Source organism: Pinus tabuliformis, chromosome 9 (assembly GCF_031772625.1).
Source record: "Pinus tabuliformis cultivar Carrire ecotype Pingquan chromosome 9, CPIR1, whole genome shotgun sequence".
Lineage (NCBI taxonomy): Eukaryota > Viridiplantae > Streptophyta > Pinopsida > Pinales > Pinaceae > Pinus > Pinus tabuliformis.
The window spans coordinates 505944325-505961490 of NC_142307.1; positions in this window are offsets into that span (position 1 = coordinate 505944325).

Here is a 17166-nt window from a genome sequence, read left to right on the forward strand (position 1 = left end):
CATTAATAACATCTGTAGGACCTTCACAAACACAGACGAAAGAACGTCTGCTACAAGAAGGGTTAGAAGAATTCATCATGGTAGATAACAATGATAACAATGCTAAAACATACACCACTACCACCACCTTTGAGTTCCCAATCAGGAATATCAGAGGTGAAGCTCCTATGAAAAAACTCCTCTATCATCCTTACCATCCTTTCAGGGGATGTTTGAGTTTGACGTCCTATGTAGAAGTTATGATTATACTGCAGATGCTGAGAAGCTAAAGCTATTTCCTGCTACCTTAAAAGGAGCAACCTTGAGATGGTTCATGGGATTAGGTCCCACTTCCATTTCAACGTGGAATGCTATGAAGGAGACGTTCTTATCAAAGTACTAGGACTATTGTAGGACCAGGGACTTAAGGGAAGAGATATTTAGAATGACACAGAAGGAGGAAGAAGTCCTGGAATATTATGTTGAATGGTTCCACTACAATCTGCAGAGGTCTAAACACAACGATTTAGACCTGGAAATCTTGAAGACCATATTCATCAGAGGAATGAAGGATGACTACCTTGACACCTTGAACCTATTAGGAAAAGGGCATATATCATAAGAGCCATTCACTGAAATTATAAAGCTCTGCCTACGATGCTCCCAAGGATCGTCTAAAGGAAGATGTACAATTCGGGATGCCTCTGTTCACATACAAAAATCTGCAGGCAGAGGAATAACTAGAGCGAAGATACAAATTTGTTCGAAAATTTCAAGACCAATATCCTCAGTACTCTCTCGGCCCAAATAACAATAACACTGATAAAAAAGACACAAGCAGATGCTAATACACCCCTTTCCATGTTCTGTCTGACTTGTTGAAAGAAACATTCTTATAGGAAATGTGAATTGAATAACATAAACCTGTGTAACATTTGCGAGATGGAGCATTCGACAGAGAAGTGTCTCAAGCTTCCTAGACTAAAGGTAGTACTCAAAGAATCAAGTGAAGAGGTGAAGTCCTCTTACTTCATTGCACCAAGGAGGCCATGGTAACCATGACCTCCAGGTATGTATCAACACTTTTTCCTCTTTCAGTTCATGGAACAATGCATATAGTAACCAACCATATCCATGGAAATATTCCGCCCCTCCTTCAACTCAGTTCCCTTCACCATGGAACCAATGGTCTCCATCTCATTATATTCAATATCCTCAATCCCAACCACACCCTTGGAACTAGAATTGGAAAGGAAATGCCTACCTGCACCACCCATGCAACAATAGCTGCAATAACCTCCTTTCCAAGATCCTGCTCCTCCACCACCTGTGCGACCCCAATTACCTGTGCAACCTAACCCAAACCCAAACAATAAAGCAGCTTAGGGCATATACGCTCCTACAACCTTTGAGACCTACTTTATCACCACTTTGGAACTTAATGAAATAAAATTGTGATCGGGCATGATAATTAACCCTAGTCACTCCCCTATCATTACAGAGGAGGACTATGAACCATCCAGAGGAGAAGCCAGAGGCTCTAAGGCATCTAATGTGTCTACAATAGCTGATACAGAGGAAGTTGTTACATCTATAACATTCGACCCATGAAGAATGGTTACATCTGTAACAGCTAATTCGGGGAAGGCTGATACACTGTAACATCAAATTCAACTATTGTTACCCAAGACCCCCCGTACCGTCAGAGACTAGCCGAACCTAGGATGACTTCACAGCCTAAATCTGATTTCCTTAGGGAGTTACAAAATTTGTATGTACAAATTCCTTTGCTGCAATCCCTTAAAGAAGTACCCATCAATGCCAAGATAGTGAGAGATTTGTACACCAAGAAGCCTGGAAGGAAGCCTAAAGACCCTTCCACCATACATGTGATGGGAAAGTTATCTGAATTAATGTCTGCTCAGCCGCTTCTTACTAAGTTCCATGATCTAGGAAATCCTACAATCACTGTCTACATTAATGATCATTCCATAGCCAATGCATTGATTGATCTTGGGGATGCCATTAATGTAATGACTAAAGATATCTTTATCGTTCTTGTGCTACAGGGACTCAGACACACTCCTACTGTGTTGGAATTGGCAGACATGTCCCGTGTTAAACCCGAGGGGATGTTATAATATATAGTGATTACGATAGATTCCTAGTGATACCCAGCTGATTTCCTTATTCTACAACCCAAATCAAATTTGGGGGGGCATTCTTTGATCTTAGGGAGACCTTGGCTGGCCACTGCAGATGAAATCATAGGCTACAGGACGGGATCCATGGTGATCTCAGATTGCTAGGCAACCCAGAATCTTAATCATTATCCCCCAAAACCAAATGTGAATGTGTAGAACCCTTGGTGGGATGAGTTTGAGTCTGAGTCAGATCTTTCCCTACCACTCCTCACTCTGGGGAAAGACCAGCATTTCAAAGACGAGAAAGAAGATGATGTTATTAATGGTTTTATTAGTAATTCACTTTCTGTTGCTTCCGTTAAAAGTGCAAATGAGGAAGAAGTGGAAGATATAGATTTTGAACAAATAATAAGTACTCCAGATATTGCTAGCAGCCCAATTGAGATTGAGTCTGGAAAATTTTTGAATGTTAATCCCAAATTTGAATGTTGAACAGAATCAACAGTTGTTACAGCTGTTACAAAAGTGTAAAAAGGAATTTGCATGGGATTAAACTGATATGAAAGGGATCCACCCTAACCTATGCACTCACTGTATTTATTTGAAGGATGGCTGCAAACCAGTCAGACATTCACAATGTCGCATCAAACCTGCACTAAAGGAAGTGGTGAAAGAAGAACTACAAAAAATCCTAAGTGCTAATTTTATTTATCTAATATCTCAGAATCAGTGGGTGTCACTGCTTGTCATCATTCCTAAAAAGAATGGCAAGTGGAGAGTCTGTGTTGATTATAGAGAACTCAACAAGGCCACTTAGAAGGACCATTTTCCATTACCATTTATAGATCAAGTCCTTGATACTCTCTCTAGAAAGAAATACTTTTCATTTTTAGATGGATTTAGTCGCTACAATCAGATACAGATTGCCCCAGAAGACCAGGTTAAAATGACCTTTACTTGTCCATGGGGAACCTACGCATGCAGAGTGCTACCTTTTGGGTTTTGTAATGCACCAGTAATCTTTCAAAGGGAAATACTGGGAATTTTTCCGACTTATCGAAGGACTGTCTGGAAATCTTGATGGACGATTTTACACCTTATGGAGATGCTTTTGAAACAACATTAGTTAATCTGGAAAAATTGCTAGAGCGATGTGTAAAGACTAATGTTTCTTTGAGCACTGAGAAATGTCACATGATGATGACTGAAGGGATAGTGCTTGGACATTACATTTCAGTTGAAAGAATCAAGGTAGACCCTACAAAAATAGACATAATTCTAAGAATTCCAACCCCCAAAATGCAGAAGGAGGTACGTAGTTTCTTGGGGCATGCAGGGTATTACAGAAGATTTATAGAATTTTTTTTAGGAATTTCATCACCATTATTTTCCTTTCTCACGAAGGATGTTGATTTCATGTGGACATGGAAGCGTGAGTAGGCCTTCTTAAAGTTGAAATGTTGTGTATTAGCAGCTCTGGTCTTGCGAGGACCTAATATCGAACTGCCATTTAACATAGCTACGAATGCATCATATATTGTTGTAGGTGTTGTTTTGGGCCAACATGAGGATAAGAAACCTTATAATATTTACTACATAAGTAAAAATCTTACTCCAGCTGAGCTCAACTACATGGTGACCAAGAAGGAGTTCTTAGTAGTCGTGCATGCCATCAATAAATTCTGGCATTACATCACTGAGTATCAAGTATTTGTACACACTGACCATTCTACCATTCATTTTTTAATGAATAAGCCAATTACAAATGGTATGATTACATGCTGGTTATTCTTGTTACAATAATTTGATATCACTATTGTAGGTAAGCCTAGAAAATACAATGTAGCAACTAACTTTATTTATAGGCTAACTATTAATGACAACTGCACTCCTACTAAATATTCTTTCCGTGATGAATATCTTTTTTCTATTTCTACTTACTCACCTTGGTATGTAGATATAGCCAATTATATTGATGCAGGAAAGTTTCCCCAATATTTGTCCTCCAAGGAGAAAAGGAAAATCATACAACAAAGTGCTACGTATACCTGGATAGTTGGGAATCTCTATCACACTTGACTTGATTTCTAGATCGAACGTTGTGTTAGAGAGGATGAGGTCTTTGATATCCTAAATGCCTACCATGAGGAACCTTGTGGAGGACAATTCACAGACAAACAAACATGATACAAAGTCCTTTCAACATGGTATTACTGGTCGACAATATTTCAGGATGATAAGAAGTTTGCGAAGGGATGTGATAGTTGTCAAAGGATGGGCCAACCACTCCAATAAGCTAAGATGTCATTAGAACCCCAGATCGTCATAGAACCTTTTGAGAAGTGGGCTCTAGATTTTGTAGGACCAATCAATCCTTCATCTAGACAGAGATCCTACATCTTGGTCTGTACTAACTATGTCACGAAATGGGTCGAGGTGAAGGAACTAACTAGAGCCACAAAACAAACTATCTTAGACTTTCTATTTGAAGACATATTCGTCTGGTTTGGCATACCCAGAGAGATAGTGACAAATGGAGGACCGCAGTTCACATCTCATAAGATCTTGGAGTTGGTCGAAAAATATAAAATCCATCATAGAATCACAACGTCTTACCATGCACAGGCGAATGGCCAGGTAGAAAGAACTAATAAAGTCATTGAGGGAATCCTTACTAAGACTGTGGCCAATCATCGAAGAAATTGGGCTGACAAACTTCTAGAAGTGTTATGGGCATACAGGACTACATGGAGGAACACCACTGGATTCTCACCATATGAACTCATGTATGGTAATAACCCTTTATTCGCCATTGAATTTGAAATCAAAACACTAAGGATGGCATTACAGGTCAATTTGGATTTGGCTACAACACAAAGGCAGAGATTGAACTAGCACAATGAATTGGAGGAGAAATGGTTGGTTGTTATCCAACAAACAGAGATTATCCAGCAACAGAGAGCTAAGTGGCATGAAAAATTTATAAAGAGAAGTAGTTCCAGAAATGAGATTGGGCTCTCTTATACGACTCAAGGTTTAAAGACTTCAAGGGTCAGCTCTGCACCATATGGCTAGGTCCTTATGACGTAGATACAATGTTTGACAATGGGACTGTAAATTTGGTAACCATTGGTAGTGCAAGGACACCATTACTTGCAAATGGGAACTATCTTTTGTTGTATCACAAACCTACCTCGAAGGATTCATTTATCAACATTGTCACAAATTCGAATCTACAGATTATGGGAATAGGGGGAAGCCCCCCTATGCTGCAAAAACTTTATTTTTTCCAATAAGTGTAACAACTGAAAACCACCTAGTGGCGGTTGTTACACCATAAAATAATAATAATAATAATAACAATAACAATAATAACAATAATCTAGCTGTGAAAACCTTCCTCAGGCATAGATAGACACTTTTGTAGCAGTTGGAAACCACTTGGTGGCGGCTATTACACCCTTTGTAACAACATTTGTTATTCCAAAGTATATCATGCGATAAGTGTTATTACACGATCTTTTGTTCTTTATCTTTTTGAATAAATTAAATCAATATATATATCAGTCGTCTTAGCTATTACACATGTAACAACCAACGACTTTTCAGGAATAAAATGAGATATTCTATTGTAATAAACAACAAAAACATCACCGTGAGCCTCGTCATCAGATTTAAGTTCATGCATCTCATTGCTCGAGGATGATTCGATGCCACGCTACCCATTACTTAGTCTCATGTCACCTAGGTACGTCATCAAAAGGATAATATTGAATTCATTTTATTTTGTAATTATGGAAACTTGACAGTCGAGGACGGTTGTCATAATTAAGCTAAGGGGGAACAAATCACATTGCGACATGATCATCGCATGATTTGTAATTATTTAAAAAAATCCAGCAATTAAGGCATGTGACATAGTAGTTATCGTTACTTAATGCTCAATCATACCAAAAAGGGTAAGGGCACCATTGATGAGACCTCCCCATGACTCACCATTAAGGAAAAATTCATCGAGTAGTATGAACCATGCATGCCAAATCTTAATCCAAAATCTTCACATGCGCCACCCTACCACCCTACCATTTACCCCTGCTGGAAGTGTTGAATCCCCATTCAGAGTGTTTAGAGAGGAGGAAGATAGAAGTAGAAGTTGGAACAACTAGAGTGTGTGCTGGAGGGAAGGACAAGGAGGTGAAACAGCACTAAATTGCATAAGTAATGGGAGGAGCAGCAATATGGCACAAGCGAGGGTCTATAGAAGCCTTGGAAAATTGCCCTGAAGCATGCAAGGTTTTCAAAGATGCAAGCTGGTTCGAATTCTTCTGGAGATTATAAGGATCGGACAATGGTGTGGCCATGGAATTCACAAAGAACTTGGAAGGAAACCATACAGAAGACATAGGATTGAAATTGGAGGTCACGGAAGAAGTTATTGCCAGAGTAATAGAACTGCCAGTAGAAGGGAAGAGATGGTTTACTAGGAAGGTTAATGACCCCTCACTGAAAGGGGATTTTATTCAAGAAAGTGAGTCATTGGTTAAGAAAGTCAAGGGAATTGATACGCTGTCACTGCCCCGACCATGGGTGGATGTTGCTCTCTTCCTCATTAGGTATATTACTTGTGAGGGAAGGGCAACAATTGCGTTTAATTACCATTTCCCATTGTTGAACCATCTCTACCATTAGCAGCTGATCAACCTTCCTTATTTCTTGTTGGGCAATATTAGGCACATGGCTGCAGCTGTGAAAATGGCTACACATCGAAAAACATGTGCTACGAACCATGCACTTATTAAACTCACTATACTAGATGCCTTGAGACAATAGGGCAAGAATTAGGAAGAGTTCATGCGGAAAATGCCCATGACCACTCACAAAAGGCAAATAGAGATGGCTGGGGAAACTCAAGAAGTGACATAGGATCAACCCCAGTCCTCGATAAGAAGTCAGTTGATAAGTCGATTGTCGTTAGAAGGACAAAGCAGAGAATAAGGGTTAGCGGGAACTTATAGACCCCATCCATGTCAAGAAAGGACAAAGAAGCAGTCAAGCAGAAGGACGAGGAGCAAACTCAACCAAAAAAACCTCCTTCACCTAGTAAGAGCGAAACCCAGTATTTGTTGTCAAAAATTGAAATTTTAGAAAAAGAAATTAAAGAATTGAGGGAACAACTAGCAGTAGGAAAGGTAGAATGAAGATCCCCAGGGCTGGATACTTTGGTAGAGGTCGTGGACAGGGCCAGAAGGGGAGAAATCATGGGCACTCTATATGTAGCCTATGATGAGAAGTTGGTGGAAGTCAGATTCAAAGTCTATGCAACAGACACTACCTCGAGGGGGATTCAAATTGAAAACTGGGAATTTGTTACACCAGAACCTATCGAGGACGTTGCTAATATACAAGAACCAACAACCAAGACAACATAATCCACAGGGAGTGATCAAGCAATGGATACAAAAGAACCATTCACTGACACTATTGTTTCACGAGAAACAACAGTGGAGGAGGAAATCAACTAAGAGGAGGAAGAGAAAGATAATATCCATGAGTAGATGGTCTCTACTGTTGTTACACAAGAACCAGCAGTAGAGACCGAAGCTGGTCCGAAGGAAAATGATGAATAGAAGCATGTGGATATTACTGCTGCCACACAAGAACCAACAGTAAAAATGGAAGTTGACCAGGAAAATAAAGAAACTGTGATAAAACCCATTGACGAAGTTGTTGTTACACAAGAATGAACAGCCTAGGTGGGACATTCTTTCCCTCAGGAGGCTGCTACACCTTTAATTAATGATGCATGTGGGGGAATTTCAGGTCTTGTTGAAGGATCACATTCTGAGAAATTTTTTTTATTGGCAGAGCTACAAAAATGGAAGCAGCTGGCACTCTCTTTGTAGGAGGGAGTGATTTCACTGAAGATGCATAAGAGAATGATGGATTCCATGAGAGAAACGATTAAAAGAAGAATTGGAAAGAGAAGAGGAGGCACGAAGGCATATAGAAATTATGATGAAAAAGGATGAACAACTACATCAATTGCATTGGGAGGTCTCCAGCCTGACGTTTGATAAGGCCAAAATCCATGACCTTGCTCTAAAGCTTCTAGCATGCAGGTGGCCATCCGTGTCATACCCTGTGTTCCTATGGGAACGTTACTACTTATTCCAATTAAGGGCAGTTTATGAGAAAAGGTACTATATGGGTTCCTTAACCTGCACCTTTTTGGAAATTTTCTGTTTCTATGATTTTGATGATCATAATTTGTTGTGTGAGTTATTCTTGCACAATATGATGTGCGAACATGTGAGCACGAGGATGGTGGCAAGTGTCCTTTATTTCATGGGATACGTGAAGTTGCGGGCATTCCTCTCATTTATGAGGAATTAGATTGAGTGGCAACTGGCCAAGAAAAAAATAGAGGCCAATGAGGAAAAGACAACATTGTGGGTCAGGGCTCAACTAGGAATGGTTTACGAACTTTGGTGAGAGTTGAGACGGTTCCTGAGCAATCCGGAAACATGAGGAGCCAAGTGCTAGTTGGATGTATCAAGTGAATTGAGGCCTGTAGTGGAGAATTGTAGGAAGGAGACCCCTTTGAATACAAGAACTTTGTGGCTGCTATTACATGAGCACTGCAATATGCTCAGATTGTGTTGACATTGGGAGCGTTCTAGATTGGCCTTAGGTTCAAATTCCCTTTGATCTGGTTGCCATTGGAGGAGTATTATCCCAATTATCAGTTATGTGATTATGAAGAGGAATCTTGGCCATGTGAGGTAATGGCCGATCAAGGATTCAGAGCTCCAGGCGATGATATTGCTGGTGCCTACAATTTCACAGATTTCCACGGGGGGCACAGTAGAAGGAAGTGAGGTTCTGCATGGGGACATGTAGTTTCTTTAGTTGGGGGGAGATGTTGGGTGTGATTTTTTACCTATTTTCTGCACATTCTTTCCCCTTTCTTGACCTTTCTGCCCTCCAAGCTTGTGCCCTTATATGACCAAACTCTCCATTTTCTTACCTTTTTAATCCATTTTAATGTCATGTTACTTTGTTGTATTTTATCGAATAATACGAGGCTTTATTCGTTTTTGTGGCTAACTCGGAGAGCATTGAAGGAGTATTTTGGGGAAGTTCATCTTTTTCAGGTGTTGGCTCATGCGAATGAAGCTATGAAGCAGATAGGAAGCAGGTATTAACTACAGGAAAGGGTATAATGGTTTGTTGTTACACCCTAAGTGTTATTACAGATTGCTACTATATACTAGGTGTTGTTACAAGTTGCTGTTGTTACAGATTGCTATTAAACATTAGATGTTGTTATAGGTTGTTGTTACACATCGGATGCTGTTACACCTCACGTGGATCCACCGTCACATCAACAATGTTGTCGTCAGTTATGCCACGTCATCCTGAACCACCATTTGCTCAATGTTGTTGCACCAAAGCTGGAAATGTGGATACAATTGCACATAATAGTTGTCAGCAGTAGGATTGTTTATTTTTGAAGTAACAAGACTCAAACAGTTGCAACCAATGTATATTTATTTAGTAATAAGTTGTAACTTCTTTATTTTTTATCAGCATGAGAATCGAGAGATTCTCATGACTGATCTGCTTTCTAATTTTCGGGTTGTAATAATTATAAAAGACTCGACTTTTTATGTATTAGCAGACGACATATAGAAGAGTATCGTTACTCTATTTCTATAATCCTAAACTTATTTAATATCAAATGGCACGATGATGTTGTTATTACTTTCCAACTAATTCGTTAATCACTTTTTGTGTTCTTCCTGCGCCTTGCTAAGGAGGAAGGGCCCTCCTCCTTGGTAGCGATTGCAGTGGTTAGGTAGTGTACATTTCAGTTTAGCTCCTTGATTCATGGTTTTTCACTGTTGCTATACAAATTGTGGATTGCATTTGTTGTTGTTTCTATTTATATTGTGTTGTTACACAGAGTTAATCAACAGAGTAATAGTAAGCAGCTGGAATAGATGTTAGTTCTTGTGTGGCGCGCCTTTACTTCAATAGTTTCAAGTTGTGATTTAATTTTGTATAGAGTTTTTTGCATCTAAACGCATGGTTTGATTCAAAAATTTAGATCAGTGACATCTTTTACAATTTTTCTACATTTTCTTATGCTTGGCTGGAGTGTATCAGAACAGATAGTGCGAACTCCATTGAAACAGCAAGACCTACCCTAGGTTGACAATTAATGTTGCAGTCTAACTCAATTAAGGTTGATTAAAACAACACTACAGCGGGCCCAGACCATCTATCCAGAATTGAAACAGGTGAAGAACCAAGTAGTTTGGAGGAAGGACTGTTGAACGCACAACTCATTGCAGTGTGCATCACAGATGTTCATTTTTCCCATATTATTCAATTCTTAACTATGGGAACCACCCCCAAAGGTCATTCCACTCAACAGAAGAAGTTAGTAGTTTGTGCGGTGGAATTTTCAGTGATTTTTGGTCATTTATATAAGATGGGGTCAGATGAGATATTGCAAAGGTATGTTTTGGAGTTTGAATGCGCTAGTATTCTAGCTGAAGCCCATAGAGGAGTGGCGAGAGGTCAATATGTAGGTAAAGTGACTACGCAGAAGATTTTGTGCATTGGGTTATGGTGGCAAAAATTACACAAGGATTCTAAGGCATACTACAAGGCATGCAATGCTTGCCAAAGGAAGGGGAAGCCTTCATGAAGGGACAGATTGCCCTTACATCCTCAAGTTTCATTGCAGGTATTTGATAAATGGGCCATTGACTTTATAGGTCCAATACAACCACCAGGAAAAAAGATGGGCATGCGGTATTTTATTACTGCAATAAAGTATTTAACCAGATGGACGAAAGCGCAACTAGTAAAGGATTGTATAAAGGCCACTACTGCGAAGTTTCTATTTGAATATGTCTTAATGAGGTTTGCTTGTCCCAAGATTTTGATGAGTGATAGGGGTATGCATTTTTTGAATGAAACAATGAGCATGATGCTGAAATAATTTCAGGTGTAGCATCAGATGAGTACACCCTATCACCCACAAGCGAATGGAATAGCGGAAGATTTTAACAAGATTTTGAAGCATGCATTGATGAAGGTATGCCATGCAGAGATCACTGACTAGGAAATGTGCATACCTGTTGTGTTATGGGCTTATAGGACGACCTGCAAGAAGTTGACAGGATAGACGCCATTTAGACTGGTCTATGGAATTGAAGTAGTAATGTCTATGGACTATATAGTGCCAAGTTTACAAATTGTAGCACTGACGGAAATGGCGGACCACGAGACCTTGGAGGAATGGCTCGCACAAATCATGGAGTTGGAAGAAGACCACTTCCTTGTAGGATTTCACCAGGAAGTGAAAAAGGAATGCAAAAAGGCATGACATGATTGACATATTAAGCCATGCACATTCAAGGTGGATGATGTAGTGCTATTATATGACAACAAGTTCACAAAGTTTCCAGGAAAGTTCCAAATGCACTGGTTAGGGCCATTCATTATTAAACAAATCATGGATGGTGGTGCAGTTCAGATCACGAAGTTGAATGGGGAACCATTGCTTGGAAAAGTGAATAGAAGTAGGTTGAATTTGTATATAGGAGATCTTGCCCCTACGCGATGACTATATGACAATAGGACAGTCTTAGTAATCCAGCCAGTTGTAAGGGATTTCAAGACTATAAACTACACAGCCAGATTAGGTGAAGAGCATGGTAGAAAGGCAGTGCGACGGATGACGGGACAAGAAATGCTGCGCTACATGAGTTGTGCCATAGAGGATGGTGTCACATAAAGGGGTCTAAAAGTAGTTGTTGAGGTTACTATTAATGAGGTGATGGCCAAATATCAGTAAAGAGGAGCGGGTATGCGGTATTTATGGCAAAAATATTTTGAGATCTGCCACCAAGGATCCATTTATTATCACAATTTTGGGGGAACGGTTGGATTTTAATTCAAAATTTCCTATAAATTATGTGTGCTGGTCCAATGAAGAACAATTTGCATTCTAAGAGTTGTCTAGGTACTTTTCTGTCTGAAGCTTATGAATCGTGAATTCTGTGAAGATTTTGTAATGTGCCCCTCTTTTGCAAACTACTCTGCATTAGCCCTAGAGATATTCATTAGAGATATTCATTAAACGAACGATTGCTACAAACCCCATCGAAGCGGTAAGTTCTAAAGCCGATGTGTGTGACACGCCGTGGCATGAAAGTTGAAGTATTGAATCATCGACCCCTGTGCCTACTGCGTTGAGGTCGCTGAGGCTGCAGTAATCCACCAAAAAAGAGAAGAAATCTGCTGCAAAAGAGAAGCAATCAACCACAAAATAAAAACAGAAGAAACAAATGGGGGTGCGATGATCACCATGGAAGAATCTAGAAGTGTGAAAAAGGGAGAAATAATACAAACAACCAAAGAAATTATTTGATTTGGAGGAGGAGGAATACTAGGGCGTAGAGGAATTTGATGCCGAAGATGTCGAGCCTATCTCACAGCTCCTCGAGTATATCCCTTCACAGAAGGAAAAGACAAAGATTACTAAAGACCTTGATTCTGGGAAATTTTCATTTTCAACACCCCTGTTGCCTAAATAGGTGGAATTTGAAGGTACTACATTAACACACATTCCAATGGTGAAAATGGAGGATTGGGACCTCGCAGACCATGAGAGTTTCACACATTTGGTGACCAACACGTATATGACCAAAATCTACTATGAGGAGACTAGGGTTACACAATTAGAGCCCATGAAGTGGGTTCGAAGTGTTGAGCAGGTTGGGTTGTTAAACATGCTTTGTGTACCGCATTTTCATAGATCAACTATCAACATGGTGTGTGTGCACCAACTCCTAACGCTGGTACATGATGGGTGTCTATGTCTTGGGGATCCCATCCTAATCATGGACATGTTAATTCACTAGATCCCGAAGCTGCCCTACAAACGAGCGAACCCTGCCAAGGAGTTTAGAGGGAACAATGGGGAAAAGGAATTAGCAGATAAGATGAAGGCAACGTATGGGCTTGTTAAAAAGTCATGCGGATATTCTATCCTCTCTATTCAGAACCAGGCAGTACAGTTCACCGCCCAAATTCTTGTGGGAAAGATTATGAGGAAGTGTCGTGTTGACGAAGTTCCGGCACTGATAGTATCACTAGCAACATAATGTGCGAAGGGCATCCAATAAAATTGGGCAAAGTATCTATACAAGTAGTTCCTCGCGAATTGTCAAAAAACTCAGGAGGAAAGAAATTCATTTCAGTATGCTTGGATTTTATTATCTATTGTACTGGTAGCTTGGAGATTTCCAGAGGACAGTTAGTTTCCCCCAAAGAAGGAAGATTTAGTCAAGGTAGCGAGGTTCACTTCATTGTGGTCAACAAAGGATCTAGCAAGGATCAAGGAGTAAAAAAAAATTTGAATTTTCATGGAGATGGACCTTCATATGGTTATCAGTTAGAGGCCAAGGTTGTCCCCAACCTTGTTCATGCAATTGATGGCCTACGTGGAGTTCAAGGCCAATTTCCACAATGTTTTCATTAGATCGTGAATGGACTGAAAGCTCACATGGTAGAAGTTTCCCTATTTGGTATCGGAGATAGATGTGTAGGAAATCGTGGGGTATTGGCCAGGAGAGTGGCACAAACCCAGTCGGCTTGATGTAGGAACTAGAAAATGTGGGGAGACTTCTGCTGCCCAAAAGCAAAAGGATGTAGCTTAGAAGGCCATGCGCACTCTAGCTGAGCAAAAGAAGAAGGAAGTTGCTACTAAGGCAGCGTGGAGAAGGAAGGTGCTGAGAAAGAGCGTGCTAAAGAGGAACAAGCTGTAAAAGAATGATAGGATATAGAAGAAGGAAAAAAATTGGCCTCACAACACACAAATGAGTAGGAGCTATTAGCACATGAAGGAGGTAGTGGTGAGGAATAGCGCACTCCTTTCAACATGAAGAGGCGTAGGGAGAAGTAGACAGGCAGACAAAGGAAGAAGCATAAGCTTGATAAGAAGACACATATCGACCCAATGGTGTTGAAAAAAGGCGATCTCAGTGAGATTGGTGACAAGATTATAGACACGATGACTGAAGTGCTGCAATAGTTTGAGAAACAATATATGCATATGATGGGGAGCGTCCAGAAGGATCTGTAAAAGCTGCAAATCTAGGCTAGTAGGGTTTAGGTGGGTGATGGGCAAGTGAGCCTAACATAGGGAAGTGTAACAATGGCAGAGCTGGAATGGACTCTAGACCTCAGAGTCATCCCATTGCCAGAAGGGTCTATTCACATAGAATCAAATGAGTATAGTGTTGTGCTAAGTTCTGTGAAGAACATGGGAGTGAATTTGGCCACACCATCACTACCAACCATTCATGAATTGCATCAAGGGGTTTTAGATGAGCTGCAGATCTGAGAGCAGCACACCCTCACAGTCATTAACAAGTTCTAGGTAAATAATGAACAGATGTTTGTGGAGAGAGCGGAGGCATTGAAGGCCAAGGAGGAGATGCAACAATGAAGACAGAGCCTGGAGACAACGATCAAGTAGGCCTGCAAAACAATGCCAGAATTGAACATCCCAGAGGATGCTAAAGCATCAGCAAAAGTAAGGAAATTGGCTGTTGTAGTGCGTGCCTCAAAGGAGGAAGTTGACAGGGTTACCTTTGATTTCCAAATGAATATATCTGAGCTACAATTGAATTTGCAACCAACGAATCCGCCGAAGGTTCGATAGAAATGCGGAGCAACAACCTAGGAAAAGATGAACACATTGGATTCCACAGTCACAAACTGTGCAATGATGTTCAACACAGCTATGGAATCATGGAAAAATCTGCAGGAGGACCTGAAATTGCAACAACTAAACGTTGATGTTAGGGAAACACAACAAAAGTATGATGATGTCCGAGTGACTACACGCACTTTCGCATCAGCGCAATGCCTCGCAAATTTACATGAAGGAATGCAAGCACAGGCGAAAGAATTGTAGAGGAAATAATTGCCATCTTACTTTGTCACTTTAGGAAAATATGACCATGCTACAACAGACTCAGAGGACCCTATGCCTAGCAGAGGAGGGCCCAACCATAGAAAAATTAGTGTAAGAAGTGGAGGAGGCTCTGACGCAAAGCATTGTCGATGTTACAATATTATAGGTTGAGCTCGGTAGCTGCATAGCAAGACTGAAGCTCCAGATGAGTGATACAAGGGTGAGTCACTATATTTGTGTTGGGGGCCTATTGGGATGGGGTCCCTAGGGCTAATTTTGGGGTTATTTAACCCAAATTGTGTATACGTTTTTGTAAAAATATTTGAATTCTCCGCGAAATTTGGATTTAGAGTGCATAGGTATCTGGGAGTCAAAGGGGTTTAGCCCCTTATTTGGGTTGGTTTTAAGATTCTCCCATGGTTCGCGAACCATGGTATTGTATAGAGGAAAACTATAAATAGTTGAGTCATAGCGAGTCTTAGAGATAGCTTGGAAAGAAAAAGGAAGCTCAGGAAAGATAGAGATTGCTTTGGGCGAGTGCTAAGGCAGGAAGGCTCCACTTCCTGTACTTAGGAAAGAAGGTGAAGACTCTTGCAGTTGAGTGTGGAGGAGGCCTTAGTAAGTCCCCAGCTAAGTGTGCAGAACCCTGTAGCTGAGTCTGTTAGTGTCAGTCTTTACAGCCTTCCTCCAGTGATCAAACATGCTCTTACAAAGTGATTTTAATGTGTCAAGGTCAAATTTTGTCATTTCAGTGAGTCTTCAAGCAAAATTTGGTCACTAGGCATTGGGTCTAGGGTTTGATTTTACCCTTATCAAAGTTGTCCAAATGTCAGTCCATGTCACATTTCAGCTGAGTGTACCATCATTCAGAGAGTTTTCATTATGAGGTCAAGTCCCACTGGGTGATTCTACACCTTGTTCATGCTTCAGTTGCGCCTAGGTAAGGTCATTTCCCTCTCCTAGGGTTTTGAAGGAAATTTCTCTTGGACGGCCAAATCATCGGCAAAAATTGTATCCGGATGTTCATACACATTCCCCTATCCTTAAATCACCTTATCAAACACTTCCCATCACTGAGATCCCCCAAATTCCTCATTTTCGCACGAACCCTAGTTTCTTGCTACAACCTGGCAATTTTCTAGGTTGGACCTGTGTTTTTCACTTTTGAACCCCTTCCCATCACTAAATTTTAGAGATTCCACTTTCCCCTACTTCCTAACATCCCTCCCTACTTCCAAAAATTTCCTGAAGAATTTAGAAGCTCCTTATCCCCTTCATTTCTCTTCATTTCGACAAATCCCTTGTTCCACACATCGGGGTAGGTTTCACTAAAATGATATTTCTGAGCAATCAAAGATGAATTTATGAAAATGGAGAGAGGTTTTTGTCCAACATAGGCCAAAGAAGAAAACCCTCCTTCATATTTTACACAGGTGTCATGGTTTTAAAGAAATGTCAAAAATATAATTTCCTTAGGAGAATTGATGCACCTCTGAAGTGACCATGGAAAAATGAAATTTTCTCCTAGCTAAGTTGGCCAAATGACTTTCTTGATGAGTCAAATGATAACTAGACACAAATTTCTTTCCAATGAGCTATCATGAGCTCAATTTGGAGTTGAGGAAGGCATTCAAACGTTGACTATAACAGCACTCTACCCTAAGGCAGCCCCACTGGGCACATTTTGACCAGTCTTGGGAGATTTGACTTTTGACAGGGAAAATGAACTCCAAATTGAAAAATTCTGAATGGGTTAGAAGCTAGACTCAATGACCTTTCCAGAGAGCTATCTTTCACCCAATTTGGACACCGGGAAGGCCTCCAAACGTCACCTAGAAAAGAGCGCGATCCACAGAGGGAGCGCGGCGCACTAGGAGAGATTTTCCAGTCTAAAATTTACACTCGGGCGACGCACACAGAGAGCACGACGCACAGGGAAAAAATGGCCTGAAATTGTGCCAAATTGCCTAAAATTTCTTGTGAAGGCCATCAAATTGCAAGGTAGGCTCCATAAACTCACTTGTGCATCAAATTTGATAGAGA